A 17,997-nucleotide genomic window follows, 5' to 3' on the forward strand; every position below is an offset into this window, starting at 1 on the left:
TATGGATTCCTGATTTTTTTTTTATATTTGTATCCAGGTATTTATACGCTCTTAAATGGGCAAAAAGCGGGAGAAAATATATACTCTTAAATGGAGTATAATATACGCTCTTAAATAGGCAAAAAGAGTATTTGTACAAGAGATATGATGACATGGACGTATGAACGCAATCAAACGAAAACTTTAAATATTGTACAAACTCAAAACTATGATCTGGATCATTACAAAATGTTAATAAATCACAAAAAAATATCAACAGGAAAATGTCAACAAAATTTCAACGGTACAGTCAATGATTGATGCTGTGTTGACATTGAAATCTTAAAATTTTACATTGTGTTGATATTGTATTGAAACTGTGTTGAAGCTGTGTTGAAGAGTTTTGAGTTTGTACAATATATAAATTTGTATTTTATCATTATCCCACTATGCAGATAAGTGTCTACGTTCGATGAATGTAATAACCCTCATATATATCAATAATTATTTTTATCTGATACGGTTTAAATACACTTAATTACACAGATACTATATTCTAATTTTAGCAAAAAAAACGTTTTCCATTTATGTACTCTTTTATTTATAGAAATCCAAAACTTAAGGAAATTCAAAATGAATTGCCCTTTCTATAAATAATCCATGAATTCTGCTCAACATCCTCCACGCTCGTCGTCACTCAATCATCACTCAATCCACTCAATCAGTAGACACATTCCAAATTCAGTTTGTCAAGCCATAACGAGTGATCTTGGAGGTTTTAATTGAAAAGAACCCAAGTCACTAAAAATATTTCACATAAAATTTGGTTGCAACCATTTTCCATCCACATCCACCATCACCATATCTGAACTACATGACAAGGAACGTGGTCACGAACCAAGTCACTAGACTGGTCAACTCCAATGAGATGGCCCACAATCTACTGGGTGTACACCAGTCCGAGCAAGGTTTGCGGCCCTACTGGGACCCGAATTCGATTAACATACATGGCATAACCACTTCAGATAGGTTCATTTAAACACAAAACATGGCAAGACAAACATTTTTCACATCCTTTCACATAGTACAAATATTTAGGACATAGTCCTTATTTAAAATGAAAGCCCACCTCGAAAGCTTAACTCCTCAATCACTTCTTATTCCGATCGCAACCAATGTGCACAAGTTCACCCTTTTTAAATAACATGATATGCAAAATTAGATTTTATAAAATAAATTAATTTAAAGCAATGCATGCATCCTACGTGCGTGCTCAATTTATCCTTTTATCTTTTCTTATAAAAACCACATATCTGCACCTCGTTCCACAGTCAACTCGATATTAAGAACTCAGACTCATCAATTAACCAAAACAGCATCAACAATAATATACTCCCACGCGTCGGCATTAGTCTCACATACAAGAGACACTCATGAATTTAAAATAATGTAGTCCAAAACTAATCCCTTTTCTCAATTAAATTCCAATTAGCCCATGGCAAATCATGGCCCAACAAAAGTATTTGTAAAATATACCCAACACTTAAACTAAAGAAAAGAAACAGTAGCCAAAATACTCCCTGCCATTACATGTCTATACTCCTTTCACAACACATATATAAACACATATTAGTATATCTCCAAATCAACAATTTTGCGAAAAGAAAAGAGGAAATATTTAAAAGTGGATATATCCTTGGAATGAAACAAACTTTGCACCAACGCAATAGCTCTCTCAGTTTCTCCTTCACACTGTGATGTCGCATTATGGAATCAATAAGTATGGAGATTTTTCATATTCAATGGAATAAGGAGAATTTGCCTATGTGGAAGAAGATAAGAAAATAATAGCAGATTGGATGTTGAACTCATGGTATTTGCGATTTCTTTTCTCAGATTTTGGATGGAAGAATGGGTGAGGAAGATGGAGATATGGCAAAACCGTGTGGGAGAAGTTGGGAGAATTATTTGACCAAAAATTTGACTCTAGAAAAGAATTAATTTTATTGGGCTTCCCAAAAATTGGTCCTAACAAATAAAAAAGGCTAGAACAAGATAGATAAAGTAATAGGCCCAAATATTTAATTTAGAACATAGGTTAAATTTTTATGTCTTTATTTTAGTACTTTGGTGTTATTTCGAGTACTTGTAAACGGCTGTCCAATTTTCTAATCAACGAATCTCACGTAAATCTCGTCGACTATTTTCACCACACGATTAACCAACAACAATTCAAGCATTCACTATTTCTAATTGCAACCAATCAAAACAAAGATGGTATTTTACTCAAGGTCTATCACTCGCTCGTTCACAAAATAAAAATCTTAACGTAAAGAGGTAACAATAAAAGCGGGTGTTACAACTAGTAAGTGGAAAGTGAGATGCTTAGTTCACCTAATCATGTACAACGAGAAAGAAAATTTTGTGCATTGTTGTACTCTTTAATCTATTACGAGCACTCAACATGCTCGGGAGAAATGAACTAACCTGGTTTAAGAATCAAAATAATCACTTTGAACATATTTTTAACTGCAACACCAGAAAGAAAATAGTTCTACTATACATTTTCTCCTTTATAATCTTCATCCTGTATACTACTAGATCACGTTTAGATTGTTTGAACTGTTACATATTGATATAATTATGTTTATGCAACTGTAAATAGCTATGATCAAAGCCATTTCTTTTTCTCTGTATATCATTTTCTTTTTCTTTTTGGTTATAATTAGAATATGCTTGTTGCAATTTTTTGGAAACAGTTGGATTGTCTATTTATGAATAGGTAGGATAGTATAAAAACAAGTAATATTAGGAAAGAAAAGTATAGTAAATAGAGAAGCTAGAGTATCCCTTGATTCTTGTGGGAATATGATTATAACTATGTTTGAGAAAGAGATTGAGGAAAGAGGAGTGAGTATGATCAATCTACTGCATGGGAAGGCAAATGGTTCTCTGTAATCATGCTTAGTTTCCCTTTGTAGGTTTACGGTAGACTATCATCATTTGCACAGAACTCCATGAAGTTACCAAGCCTCCCAAGCTCATCTTGGAAACTGTTGGATTGTCCATTTAATGTTGCTGGTGATGGCTATCTTGCTCAGCGTGGGTCGTAGCAACGACTTCCCGGCAAAGAAATTCTTCATCAATGTTAAGATAGTTGGCATTCACATCTACATCAATGTATGGCTGCATTGTTTCTTCAGTTTTTTATTGGATATAACTATATAAACATTGAAACATGTGAAAAATGTGGGAGACCTTTGAGGTGGCCAAGACCTATGGCCTTTCATCTTAGGTAACCCCCAAATGCATTAAGAGATAATCTTGATTGCAAGGCCTTTCAAGTGCTTTCTCTAGCCTATAAATAGGCTTGATCTTGGAGTGGAGAATACACCAACAAAAAGCATTCTCTCTTCTCTCTAGTTCTCTACATCATAGTAGCATTGCATAGCTCGATTCTCGGAACTCCATCAAGTTCGCCGGTGCCTAGCGGGTTTGAGGTGCTTCTACACGCTAGGAGGAAGTCGTTTTATCTTTGGGGACAATACGCCATTCCGTGAGCACTAGCCGGGGCGTAATTTGTCTTGCGGAAAGAGGGCTTCCCTCGACTCGACTTATAGTTCGGTTTGTTTTATTATTTCCGTTGTAATTTTCATTCCACTTATTGTTATTATCTTCCTTCGATTGTAATAGTTAGAGTACCGCCTGTAACGGCTTGGGAATTTTATCCCATTATTTCTAACAATCGCAAGACAAATTATTGTACTCTTCTAAGACAGGATTATACCAATCGAAGTTGGAGGAAACATGAGCTCCAAAGCTGGAATGAAGAAACGAACAGTCGCAATGTCGATGCGCAATGAAGTGGTTAATTCCTTGAGATCTATTTTCTTGAGAATTGTGTTTATCGTTTGTCATTTGACAAGCAAGACCAATTTAGACTTGGTAGTAATAATTGGGATGCATGTGGTGTTGAATATACCAATGCACATATGGTTCAATATAATTGTGTACTTATTGATGGAGACAATATTGTGCAAATTATTTGAACGTGTTGTTATAAACAACAAAGATCACGAGGTGGTCGCAATGGTCTCCGACGTGGACCATGGTAATAATCCAAATGAATGGTTTGTTGATACGGGTGCCACATGTCATGTGTGCTCCGAGAGAAGCGTTTTTTCTACTTACAAATCTGTTGGAGGTAGAAAAGTACGCATGGGAAACCAAGCCTCTTCTGAGGTAGTTGGTGTGGGTAATGTGTTCCTAAAACTAGGATCTGGAAAGGTTCTTACCCTTAAGGATGTGCTGCATGTCCCAGACATCCGAAATAATTTGGTGTCAGGCTCACTTCTAGTAAATCATGGATTTTCACTAGAATTTGAGTGTGAAAAGGTTATATTGACCAAGAATGGAAAATTCATAGGTGAAGGCCACCTAGTGAATGGGCTTTTTGAGCTGAATGTTACGGTCATTCACCGTGGAAAAGGAATATGCAATAAGGAAGATGACACATCCTCTTATTTGCTTGAGAGCTCTGATTTATGGCATAATAGATTGGGACATGTAAATCTAAATGCTATAAAAAGATTAGTAAATCTTAATTTACTAAAAGTTGATAAGTTTAACTCACAAGAAAGATGTGAAGTGTGTGTTGAAGCCAAAATGGCTAAGCTGCCGTTCCATTCGGTAGAGCGGAGCACAAAACCTCTTGAGTTGATCCATACAGACGTATGTGATTTGAAATTTGTGCAAACAAGAGGTGGTAAAAAGTATTTCATCACATTTATAGATGATTGCACAAGGTATTGTTACCTTTACTTATTAAGAAGTAAAGATGAGGCAATTGAAGCGTTTAAAGACTTCAAAAATGAAGCCGAAAATCAACTTAATTGTCGAATTAAGTGTGTTCGAAGTGATAGAGGTGGTGAATATGTGGCGCCGTTTGCAGAATTATGTCATGCAAGTGGTATAATTCACCAAACCACGGCTCCATATTCTCCTCAATCGAATGGTGTTGCTGAACGCAAAAATCGAACACTGAAAGAGATGATGAATGCTCTGTTGATTAATTCAGGTTTACCCCAGAACATGTGGGGGGAGGCTGTGTTAACGGCAAATTATATCCTGAATAAGATTCCACTAAAAAGTAGGGATGTGACTCCCTATGAGTTGTGGAAAGGCAAGAAACCTTCGTACTCATACCTCAAAGTGTGGGGGTGCTTAGCGAAGGTAGAAGTGCCACCTCCGAAGCAAGTTGCAATAGGCCCTAAAACAGTTGATTGCATCTTTATTGGCCATGCACTTAATAGTAGTGCCTATCGTTTCCTAGTCCATAAGTCAGTTGTGCCTGGCGTGGCTGAAGGAACAACGATTGAGTCAAGGAATGCTATATTCTTTGAGAATGTTTACCCTTGCAAGAGGCAGGAGGATCGTTCTAGTGAAAGAATGATGGATGAATCCACTAGTTCCAATCCTCCAAAAAGGACGAGGTCAAGTCCTGAGGATGTAGAACCAAGACGTGGTGAAAGAGTTAAAATTGCTAAGACTTTTGGTCCCGACTTCATAACCTTTATGTTGGATGATGAACCAAAGTCGTTGGCGGAAGCGCTGTCTGGCCCAGATGCGCCATTCTGGCAAGAAGCGATCAATAGTGAAATTGAATCAATTATGAGAAATAACACATGGGTGTTAGTAGACTTGCCAGAAGGTTGTAAGACCTTAGGGTGCAAGTGGATCCTGAGAAGGAAATATAAAACTGATGGTACTATTGAAAAGTACAAAGCTCGCCTAGTTGTAAAAGGCTTTAAGCAGCAAGAAGGATATGACTTCTTCGACACGTATTCACCCGTTACGAGAATCACTTCCATTCGGGTGCTTCTTGCGATTGCTGCTTTGCACAATCTTGAAATTCACCAAATGGATGTGAAAACTGCATTTCTGAATGGTGAATTGGAGGAAGAAATTTATATGGAGCAACCTGAAGGGTTTGTAGTACCTGGCCAAGAAAGGAAGGTATGCAAACTAGTGAGGTCTCTATATGGATTAAAACAAGCGCCTTTGCAATGGCACTTGAAGTTTGACAATGTGATGTTGTCAAATGGGTTCACTATCAACGAGTGTGATAAGTGTGTTTACATTAAGAACACAAATAATGGGTTCGTTATTGTGTGTCTTTATGTGGATGATATGTTGATTATGGGCAGCAATAGTGCCATTATCAACGAGACCAAAAATATGTTGAAGAGAAATTTCGACATGAAAGATATGGGTCTAGCTGATGTGATTCTCGGAATCAAGATTAAAAGGAATCATGAGGGAATAGCTTTGACACAATCTCATTACATTGAGAAAGTGCTTAAGAAGTTTCACTCCTTTAATTGTGAGCCAGCTAAGACTCCATTGGAACCCAATGTGCATTTGAGTAAGCACACGGGAGAGCCTGTAGCTCAAGAAGAATATGCAAGGATCATAGGGAGTTTGATGTTTATCACAAACTGCACCCGACCAGATCTTGCGTGTACGGTGAATAAGCTGAGCCGATATACGAGCAACCCAAGCAAGGAACATTGGAAAGCTCTGCGTAGGGTTTTGAGATACATGAAGTATACTCTTAACTTTGAGCTGCAATACACAAGATATCCCCAAGTACTTGAAGGGTACTGTGATGCAAATTGGATCTCTGATTCAAAAGACTCGTTTTCGACGAGTGGGTATGTGTTCACTGTGGGGGGTGGAGCTGTTTCGTGGAAGTCAACGAAACAGACGTGTATAGCTCGATCCACCATGGAATCTGAGTTTATCGCTTTAGACAAAGCAGGGGAAGAAGCCGAGTGGCTTAGAAACTTCCTAGAAGATATTCCATGTTGGAAGAAGCCAGTGCCGACAGTAGTGATACACTGTGATAGCCAAGCGGCTATAGGGAGAGCACATAGTGGCTTATACAATGGTAAGTCTCGACACATTCGTCGGCGACATAATACCGTGAGGCAGTTGATCACAAGTGGTGTTATCGCAGTTGACTATGTAAGGTCAGTGGATAACTTAGCGGATCCGTTAACGAAAAGTTTAAACCGTGATCAAATGCATAAATTGCTAAAAGGAATGGGACTGAAAACCACATTTTAAAAGATGATTATAGTGGTAACCCAACCATACGATTGGAGATCCCATGGGCTTGGTTCAATGGGAAAACAAAGCTATATGACTCTAGTTGTAACACTCGGAAGATATTTTATCTTCGCCCATTCTTTTGAAAGCATTGAGTGTTGTAACCTGCATGTGGTAAGAGGCTAAGTTTTGACTTTTAATGATTCTTAGAAGCCTCGAGGAGGTGGGTATTGCAGGATACCTGGAAAAGAATCACCTATGTAAGTGAAGAAGTGTGGGCCGCTTCAACATGTGAATCACTTATGAATCCAAAGTGGTGTTCCATGGCCAGTAAAGGACACAAACGTGAGAACTGATGAGTTTGTAAATAGTATTGTGTCAATATTATTGTCTCGGTATACACCAAGGAGGAATGGTTCAAGGCATCACGTCCACCAGGCCGCCGGTATGCCCGATAGTGTTGACTATGGAAAGTTCAAAGCCCCAAGCTACTATTCCAAATGCAATATTGTTTCTCGAGAATTGAGCGAAGAGTCTGCATGCATGCATACACGTCTTGTGTTGGTTTGAGCTTGCAGTGCTCTAACCAATGTGGGGGATTGTGGAAAAAACATGTGAAAAATGTGGGAGACCTTTGAGGTGGCCAAGACCTATGGCCTTTCATCTTAGGTAACCCCCAAATGCATTAAGAGATAATCTTGATTGCAAGGCCTTTCAAGTGCTTTCTCTAGCCTATAAATAGGCTTGATCTTGGAGTGGAGAATACACCAACAAAAAGCATTCTCTCTTCTCTCTAGTTCTCTACATCATAGTGTGCATTCATAGCATTGCATAGCTCGATTCTCGGAACTCCATCAAGTTCGCCGGTGCCTAGCGGGTTTGAGGTGCTTCTACACGCTAGGAGGAAGTCGTTTTATCTTTGGGGGCAATACGCCATTCCGTGAGCACTAGCCGGGGCGTAATTTGTCTTGCGGAAAGAGGGCTTCCCTCGACTCGACTTATAGTTCGGTTTGTTTTATTATTTCCGTTGTAATTTTCATTCCACTTATTGTTATTATCTTCCTTCGATTGTAATAGTTAGAGTACCGCCTGTAACGGCTTGGGAATTTTATCCCATTATTTCTAACATTTTATTTAATAAAAACTTTTTTATTTTAATTTTAATTTATTTTAATTTATATTTAATTTTTTTAAATTTTTTTAAATTTTTTTTTATTTTTTTTTAAAAAAATATTTTTTTATTTTTTATTTTTCTATTTTTTTTTAATTTTTTTTATTCGATAAAAACTTGCTGGAATAAATAATGAACTATATTCACTACATAATGAACTAAATAATGAACTAAATGAAGTATGTTATGAACTTATTACTTCATTCAGTCGTGCTATTACTTCATTCCGTTAGTTTATTACTTCATTTACTCATGTTATTACTTCATTCCGTTAGTTTATTATTTTATTCAGTCATGTTATTACTTCATTCTATTAGTTTAGTACTTCATTCCGTTAGTTTATTACTTCATTCAGTCATGCTTATTACTCCATTCCGTTAGTTTATTACTTCATTCAGTTATGTTATTACTTCATTTCATTAGTTTAGTACTCCTTCCGTCCCACAAAAGATGTCACACTTGTGGGACGGCACGAGATTTTAGGAGGTTTTGTTTTGTGTGTTAAATGGAGAGAGAAATATAATTTTTATATTCATGTGAGAGAGAACTTTTTCCAAAAAGGAAAATGTGACATCTTTTGTGGGACAAACTAAAAAGGAAAGTGTGACATGTTTTGTGGGACGGAGGGAGTACTTCATTTCAATAGTTTATTACTCCCTCCGTCCCATTGAAGATGACTCACTTTCCTTTTTGGTTTGTCCCAATCAAGATGACTCATTACTTAAAATGGAAACACATTTATCTCTACTTTATTCCCTCTTTCTTACTTTACTCTCTCCTCTTAACACACAAAATATAACTGCATAAAATCCCGTGCCTCCCAAGAAAGGGGTCATCTTCCTTGGGACGGAGGGAGTACTTCATAATGTGTTATGACATAATTATCTTTCAGTTGAAGTAAATTCAGTATATAATGAATGCGAAAAATTACTTCATAACATACATTCATTTAGTTCATCATGTAGTGAATAATGAATATAGTTCATTATTTACTTCAGCAAGTATTTATCGAATAAAATTTTTTTTAAGAAATTATAAAAATTTAAAAAAAAATAAAAAAATTTAAATTTTTTTTAAAAAAAATAAAAAAATAACGTTTTTATTTAATAAAATATTAAATTAATTGTAAATTAATCAGAACCATAAGATTAAGAAAAATGAGTGGCCCAAATTTAATCTATAGTTCGGTCTTTAAGAAGTGTTCGATATTGATCACAACTTTAATTATAGAATACTGCATTATAATTTTGAATTGTTAAAAGCTAAGTATATATGTATGACTTAATTTTTATATAAAACAATTTAATAATGGCGGATATGTGATTAATTATTGTAACTGGAACTCAGCTTTGGACGTCTGACTATATAATTAAAAATAAGTCAGAACAATTTATATTTTATAGAATATATAGCTTCAAAATTATTCCATGAATTTTTGTTTTTTATTATGATGAATATACAAATTCAGGCTCCATATTCATGCAAAGATATAGAAGATTTAATTAGCTACATATCGTAAATTGAGTTTAAAATCAAATAGTTCAAAATATTCAGATCAAAATTGTCACAATATCCAATATACTGTAGAATTTAATTGCGATTTTCTTCTTAATTATACAAAATTTGTACCCAAACTATAAACATTTCACAAGCTCAAAATCTGATAAGCTGAGCATTAATTTCCAGCTGTAGCCGCCGCCGTTCTTTCATAGATTGGCATTCATTTCTTCCCAATTCTTTACTCACAAATGGGAAAATACAAAGATATAGCTCGCCCGGTAGCGGGACAAGAAACATAGCGGCAGCGGTAAATTTGGGTAAAACTGCAATAAATGCCTCACACCGATAAACCCTAATATTTGAAAATTACAAAAATCCCTAGTCACATTGTATAACTAGGAGTTTTTTATACTAGCATTGATGCAGTTTCAGCAAACAACGTTGATAGTTCCAAAAATATAAGCGTGCCAGGATAACTTGAAACTCGCCATTTTATTGTTTTTAAGAGCTTATACATAGTGATTTTCATTGTTTTCCAACTCAATTTTGATATCGATAAATTTTGGATTCGATAAAATAGTGTTTATGCATTTTTTGCTAGTATAATTTCAGTTATTCATGTGGAATGTTTGTACACAGTACAATATTGAAAATTATAAATATCCATATCCTAATAGTACAAGCTATAAAAACGATATACTATATTCCTTACATGAGCTCCTTATCAAAGCATCGTTCTCATTCTACGCACGTCTAGTGTTGTTTATTTTATTTTATATATTTATTTTGATTCTTATACATTAAAAAATATTATTGAAATATTTAATTTCATAAATTTCATAAAAAATCAAAGCTTGATTAGTTGTTTTATTCATTTATTTGAAGTTATAGAAAAAACAAGTAAATCTAGTTTTGATTTTTATGAAATTATATATTTCAATAACATATTTTAATATATACGAATCAATCTAAATATACATAACACCAAATCTGCATCTAACAAAAACGATGCTCACATAGGGTATGTAATATATCATCTTCTGTACAAGCCATAAAGTTTTACAGTAGTCTTTTAAAAACGTTTTAAACTAGATCAAACTCATTAAATCTTATCAAGGACTTACTATAAAAGGGACAATACTAATGATATAAAATACCAAAGTGTAGAACCAAAAAAGAGATTAAAAACCAAGCAAGAATGGCATCATCCTCCAAAGATCTTCTTGAAGCTCAAGCTCATGTGTGGAACCACATATTCAGCTACATAAACTCCATGGCACTAAGATCTGCGGTGGAGCTATGCATACCCGATGTCATCCACAAACACGGCAAACCTATCACATTTTCTCAACTGGCCGATGCTCTCTGCATCAACACCGCAAAAACCAATGGCCTCTATCGCCTCATGCGAATTCTAGTCCACTCCAACTTCTTCGACAGGGTCATCATCTCCGAGCAAGAGGAGAGAGAAGAAGCTTATTCTCTCACTAGAGCTTCACGTCTCTTGATAAGAGATGAACCACTGAGCCTTGCGCCTCTTGCACTTCTCATCACCGACCCGGCCTTCATTGAGCCATTCCATCATACAACTATACAAGTGAATGGTTTCGAGACGAATGTCCCACTGCATTCTTCACCAAAAACGGGATGGATCTATGGAAGTTTGCAGCCAAAGATGAGAAATGGAATCAACTGTATAATGAGGCCACTGGCGCTGATGCACACTTTGTGGGCAGCTTACTTGTGAAAGAATGCAAACATATTTTTGAGGGGTTGAAAACGTTGGTGGATGTCGCTGGTGGCTCGGGGGAGGTGGCCAAGGCTTTGGCCGGGGCATTCTCCGGTTTAAAATGCATCGTGCTAGACCTGCCACATGTTGTTACTCGCATGGAAGGCTCGGAGAATGTGAGGTTTGTTAGTGGAGACATGTTTGAATTCATTCCTCCTGCTGATGCAGTTTTCCTCAAGGTATCAACTTTCCAGTCTTAATAGGCTAAAAGTTTTCTTATTTGGTTCAAATCCTTTAATGGGAATGCAACTTTATCATTGACAGTGGATAATACACGACTGGAAAGACGAAGATTGCATCAAAATACTAGGAAAATGCAAAGAAGCAATAGCTCACAGCAAAATAAATGGTAAAAAGGTGATTATTGTGGACATGGTTGTGGATGACGAGAAGCAGGCTCATGAGACAACTAAAACTCATCTGCTCATGGATGTGCTCATGATGGGTCACTATACTGGAAAAGAAAGAACTGAGAAAGAATGGGCAAAGCTCTTTGCTGCGGCTGGCTTCAAAAATTATAAAATCACTCCTACTTTATGAGTGAGGTCTATAATTGAGGTGTTTCCATGATTGTTCGCCTCATTGTCTAATATTATATATATACAAATAAATAAAATTACATCTCGACGAAAAGATTTCTCGAATCTGGATGCAGCCCTTGGATGTGCCCAGCCCCACGTAGGAAGGCCACACAGAGTAATAGACTTTTACTAGTATTACTTTTTGTTCTGTTTTGAGTCAAGCATATCATAGGCTCCGAGTTGGATTTTCTTTGTCAGGTCTTCCCCAAACTCGAATATAGAGAGTCGTACTGCATATGGTTTAATATACATAGATCTTTGTCTTTCCATGACTATGAATGAATTGAGTAAAATCTTATCCTTCTTTCTCCAAAACCCTAGATTAAGTTCTACTCCCTCCGTTCCATAGTAATGGAGGCGTTTCTTTTCGGCACGAAGATTAAGAAAAATTGTGTTAGGTGAGTTAAGTAAAGAGAGAGTAAAGTGGAAAATGAAAAAAGTAGAGAGATAAAGAAAGAATAAAGTAAGAGAGAGTAAAGTAGGTGTGGAAAAATGTGTTGACTTTTACTAAAAAGGGAAATGACTCTATTACTATGGAACGTACCGAAATGGCAAAATGACTCTATTACTATGGAACGGAGGGAGTATTTTTTAAGCCCTAATTCTACCTATCGTGGGGAACGTTTGTCGAGCTTCTGAAGATCGACAAACGTTATTTAGTGTAACGAATCAGAAATCCTAATCCATTAACCCTAAAAAATGTAATCCGAGCAGTAATCTCTTGTTTTTGCTAGAACCTGTTATAAATGATGCATGCAACAAATGAAATAAAACGATACTAATATTTAACATGGAAAAATTCAAGACTGATAAAAAATAAAAATTACGAGGTCACAATAGCAATCAAAATATACACTAGACAACTGTGAGTAGAGAGATTACATAATGAATCAGGTTACTCTGATTCTTACTCTAATTCTGAATTAATAGGCATGGTTAACCAAAATAAAACTAATAATCCGGCCAGGGACACTGATTGATAAATTAGCAAAACCTTTGCAATTACAACATGCATTCAACTAGATCTAAATGAATTTAAGATTATTAGATTTGGTAGTATAACTTTTTTAGGATTTAATTTTCCTATCCGGCAACCTTATGTGCATATCTCACTCATATTCAACTTCTATCTCCATCCAAAATAAAAAGTTCTAAAATATTTTTGATTTTCCATTTTAGCTCATCCATAAAAGTTGGTGTAACTTTTTTGATCATATGTCTCATTTTCCATTTATAAAACACTTCACCACTTTTTTTTTTCTTTATCTTTCTTATTAGACCAAGTTTGCATTAAAACTAGTATCATACACAAACCAATATCTCTCCAACCATCTTATTATTTTTACTCTATGCGGTCCCCATTAAATATCCCATATTTAACCGATGTGGATTTCAAAAAATTGTAAAACTTTATGAAGAAAGTGAGTGAAAAAAATACTGAAATATGAACGTCACTTTCATATACTCCCTCCGTCCCACTTTAGCAGTCTCATTGACTTTTCTGCCTTCATTTTGTAAAAAAGATACTACCTCCGTCCCCCAAATATTGGCACACTTTGACCCGACACAAATTTTAAGAAATGTAATGGAAAATGAGTTGAAAAAGTTGGTGGAATATGGGTTATACTTTTAAAGTATTAGTTTTATAATAAAATGTGAGTATGAATGAGTTAGTGGAATATGGGGTCGCCAAAAATGGTAAAAAGTGAAGTGTGTTAAACTTTCAGGGACGGACCGAAATAATAAACCGTGTCAAACTTTCGGGGACGGAGGTAGTAATAAATAGTTAGAGTGGAGAAATGGTAAAGTAAGAGAAAGAATAATGTAGATAAGACTCTTTTCTATATTATTATCTCATGACTTATTTTATAATTTCTCCACTTTAATTATTTATTATTATTTTTACAAAACGAGTGTAGAAAAGTTAACAAAACTGCTAAAGTGGGACGGAAGGATTATTAATTTTATAACAGTAAAAGCCTTATTAAAACCTCTCAAATTAGCCAATATAAAGATACACGTCTAGCAAAAAGAGTAATTGGCACGATTTTTCTGCTGAATTTTTGTGCCCGTCTCGTAAATTGGATTTAGAAATAGGGTGTTGTAACTACTAGGCCCAATATAACTCACAAAATGAGGCCCATTAGTTGAATACGGGTATATGACATCAGCCATCTCTCTCTCTCGCACACGCGCTCTCTTCTCTCTCACACACACCCGTTTCAAATGAGGGTTGGAAACTTGTAATTAGTGAATGAGATATTTGAATTAATATTAGACTTGAAACGTTTATAGTACTTTCTCCGTCCCAAGATAAGTGACTTGTATTTCTTTTTCGGATGTCCCACTATAAGTGACCTATTTCCATTTTTAGCAAAAAGTCATCTATCTTACTTTATTCTCCACCTACTTTATTCTCTCTTTTCTCCTCTACTTTTTCCCTCTCTCATACTTTACTCTCTCCACTTTAACTTATTTAAATACCATTCCTTAAATCCCGTGCCCAAAAGAAGTAGGTCACTTATCTTGGGACGGAGGGAGTATTAATTAGTGAATGAGATATTTGAATTAATAATAGACTTGAAACGTTTAAAATAATAGTACTATCTGTATCTCATGTTACTTGAGCCATTTTTTATTTCAGCATGGAATTAAGAAAATTGTTTTTAATGAATTAAATGAAAATATAAAATAGAAAAGAGAATAAAGAAGGAATAAGCTCAAAAACGGTATTAATTATTTTACTCTGGACATAGGAAGTACTCCATCTGTCCCATATTACTCGCATTTTTTTTATTTCAACTCAACCCAAATTACTTATACTATTTATATTTTAAGTAAGAGTTAGGACATTTAATTAATATATTAGAATTAATTAAGTATTTCACTATAAAGTGATATCTTATTTCACTTAAAATATTAGTTTAATTATATTAAAAAATTAATTCCAAATTAATGACATAAAATGAGAAGTGCGAGTAATATGAGGCATATGGATGGAGTAATATTTTAAAAGACAAAAGTAGAACGGTTCTTGAGCTGATATTAGAGAGTATCGTCAATATGATGCAAAATCGATTCAAGCACTTATTTTATGTGCCTTTTTTACACTACCCGCGTTCTTATACATATAAAAAATACTTAGAATTTTACTTTTTAAGTATATTTTTTAAATTATAAAATACAAAAAATATTCTAAACACTCAAATTATCTATTTATTGATGTTGAAAGTAATGTATACCCAAAAAGTATGGTACGATATCAATATGAAAATTCTCAATACCGAAAATAAGGTATATTGAAGTTCGGAAAACTAAAAATATTGGTAAGATAATTGTATGATTTTTTTTATATATCGTATTTATGGTAAGGTATACGATATGGTGGTTTCAATAAGGTATATTGTACCTATCCATCTCTAACTATGACCTAATTGTAATACTAATATAAATAAATTACTAATAATTTCCGTAAAGTAATTATTGTGGAATGTGGATACTTGTGGATGGAGAGAAGTTAGAAGATTAGAGAACTCATCTTTGGACGTCTACATACAAATTTGAAAATATGTCTGGAACAATTTATAAAATGAGCTTCAAAACTCAAAAGTATTCCATCAACTTTTAATTTCGCTTGTGATGAATATACAAATTTGAGCTCTAAATTCATACAAAAATGTAACAGATTAAATTCATGCAATGAATTTAAAATGAATGGAGTTGCAAAATATATAGATCAAAATTTAAATAATTTGTAACTTTTCTCTTTGTCGTTCCTCTTTTCGCCAATAACAGATCGTCAACTTCAAACAGTAGAAATGAGCGTCAGCATTAATTTCCAGCCGCCCCTATCTAGATTGGCATTCATTTCTAACAATATGAGTACTCCATTACTCCCTCTATCTTAGGGATGGATCGGTACGTTATATCGTACCGAGAACTCCTTACCACATACTGTACCAAAAATTGTAATATGATGAAATATCATATTGTTACCTTAATTACTGAATTTTCGGTATATCGTATATATGGTACTCCTTCCGTCCACAAATAGGAGTTCCGTTTTTTCATTTTGGTCCTTCCACGAATAGGAGTCCCGGTTCATAATTACCATAAATGGTAAATAGACCCTACATTCCACTAACTCATTCCACTCACATATCATTTAAAACAAATATACTCCATTCATCCACAAAAAATAGATTACTTTTACCATTTTGGAACGTCCACAAAAAATAGATCACTTTCTAAAAATGGAAAGTTTATCTCTCATACTTTTCTCACTTTTTCTTCCATCTCTCATACTTTACTCACTTTTTCTCCCTATCTCTCTTACTTTACCTACTTTTTCTCCTCCTCTCTCTTATTTTACCAATTCTACATTAAAACCCGTGCCGAACAACAATAGATCTATTGTTTGTGGACGGGGGGAGTATACAAGTGGGACCCCTATTCCACTAACTTTCTTCCACCCACTTTTCTTATCATTTCTTAAAACCCGTGCCAAATAGAAATGAGACTCCTATTCATGGACGGAGGGAGAATATGTCAAAAACCGGTATACCGGAAAAGTCGGTATACTGCGGTATATGCAGTATAGGAAAATTGATATCATTACCGTACCAAAACTTTTCATACCAACCAAGAATTGCGGTATACCGAAAAACTGGTATTTTCGATATTTTTTTCGGTACAGTAAGTGCAGTATTTCGATATATCGGTATTTTTCCCCATATCTACTCTATCCCATTAAATATGAAATATTTACATTTTGGTACGAGATTTTATATGATACTCCCTCCGTCCCACAAAAGATGTCACACTTGCGGGACGACACGAGATTTTAGGAGGTTTTATTTTGTGTGTTAAATTGAGAGAGAAAATATAATTTTTATATTCATATGAGAGATAAAATTTTTCAAATAGGGAAATGTGACATCTTTTGTGGGACAAACTAAAAAGGAAAGTGTGATATCTTTTGTGGGACGGAGGGAATTAATATTGTTTTGCGAGTTAAGTGGAGAAAAAATAAAATGAAAAAAAAAAGTAGAAATAATGTTGTTTGCTTTTTAAAATATCTTTCATCTTTAATAGGACGACATAGCGTTTTATTTTTAATAAAACACCCTTAAATACGTTTCATTTTTAATGGGACAAAAGAAATATAATATAGCTTGCTCGATTGGTAGATGGAACAAGAAACATAGCAGCGGCGCCGTAGCCGAAATTTGTGTTCATTTTTGATAAATTTGGGTAAAATTGCAATAACATCTCGCTTATTTTATTATTTATAGAGTCCATCATCCATTACATTATTTTAACTACTACCTCTGTCCCTGAAAATTTGATACATATTACCATTTCGGTTCGTCCCTGAAAATTTGATACACTTCACTTTTACCATTTTTGGTAGTGGACTCCATATTCCACTAACTCATTCCTCTACTCACATTTTATTATAAAACTAATACTTTAAAAGTAGGACCCACATCCCACCAACTTTTTCAACTCACTTTCTATTACATTTCTTAAAACCCGTGTCGGGTCAAAGTGTAGCAAATTTTGGGGGACGGAGGTAGTAATTTTTATCATTCTCACTTATCTTTATCACTTACAAAAAAAACTTGTATCATCCCCGATTAGTGTAATTCTGTAGGACGGAGGTAGTAGTATACCTATTAGCTAGTGTTTAATTTTTAGCTTGTATGGAAAACTCTAAATGGCCAAACCCTAAAACAAGCTACGAATAGTACTATAGCAACGTGATCTTTTTATACTCACTAATTCTCATGTGGGACTTACCTTAGTTAACTATAAATGGACAATTAATATCAATGATAAAAAAAAAAGAATCAAATCAAGCCAGA

At 34.7% G+C, this 17,997-nt stretch overlaps 1 pseudogene; it reads left to right on the top strand.

Moving 5' to 3' along the window:
• The first annotated feature begins 10,958 nt into the window (after positions 1–10,958).
• On the top strand, positions 10,959–12,119 carry LOC125196355 (annotated as a pseudogene).
• The last annotated feature ends 5,878 nt before the right edge of the window (positions 12,120–17,997 follow it).

This window comes from Salvia hispanica, chromosome 6 (assembly GCF_023119035.1).
Source record: "Salvia hispanica cultivar TCC Black 2014 chromosome 6, UniMelb_Shisp_WGS_1.0, whole genome shotgun sequence".
NCBI classification, from domain to species: domain Eukaryota; kingdom Viridiplantae; phylum Streptophyta; class Magnoliopsida; order Lamiales; family Lamiaceae; genus Salvia; species Salvia hispanica.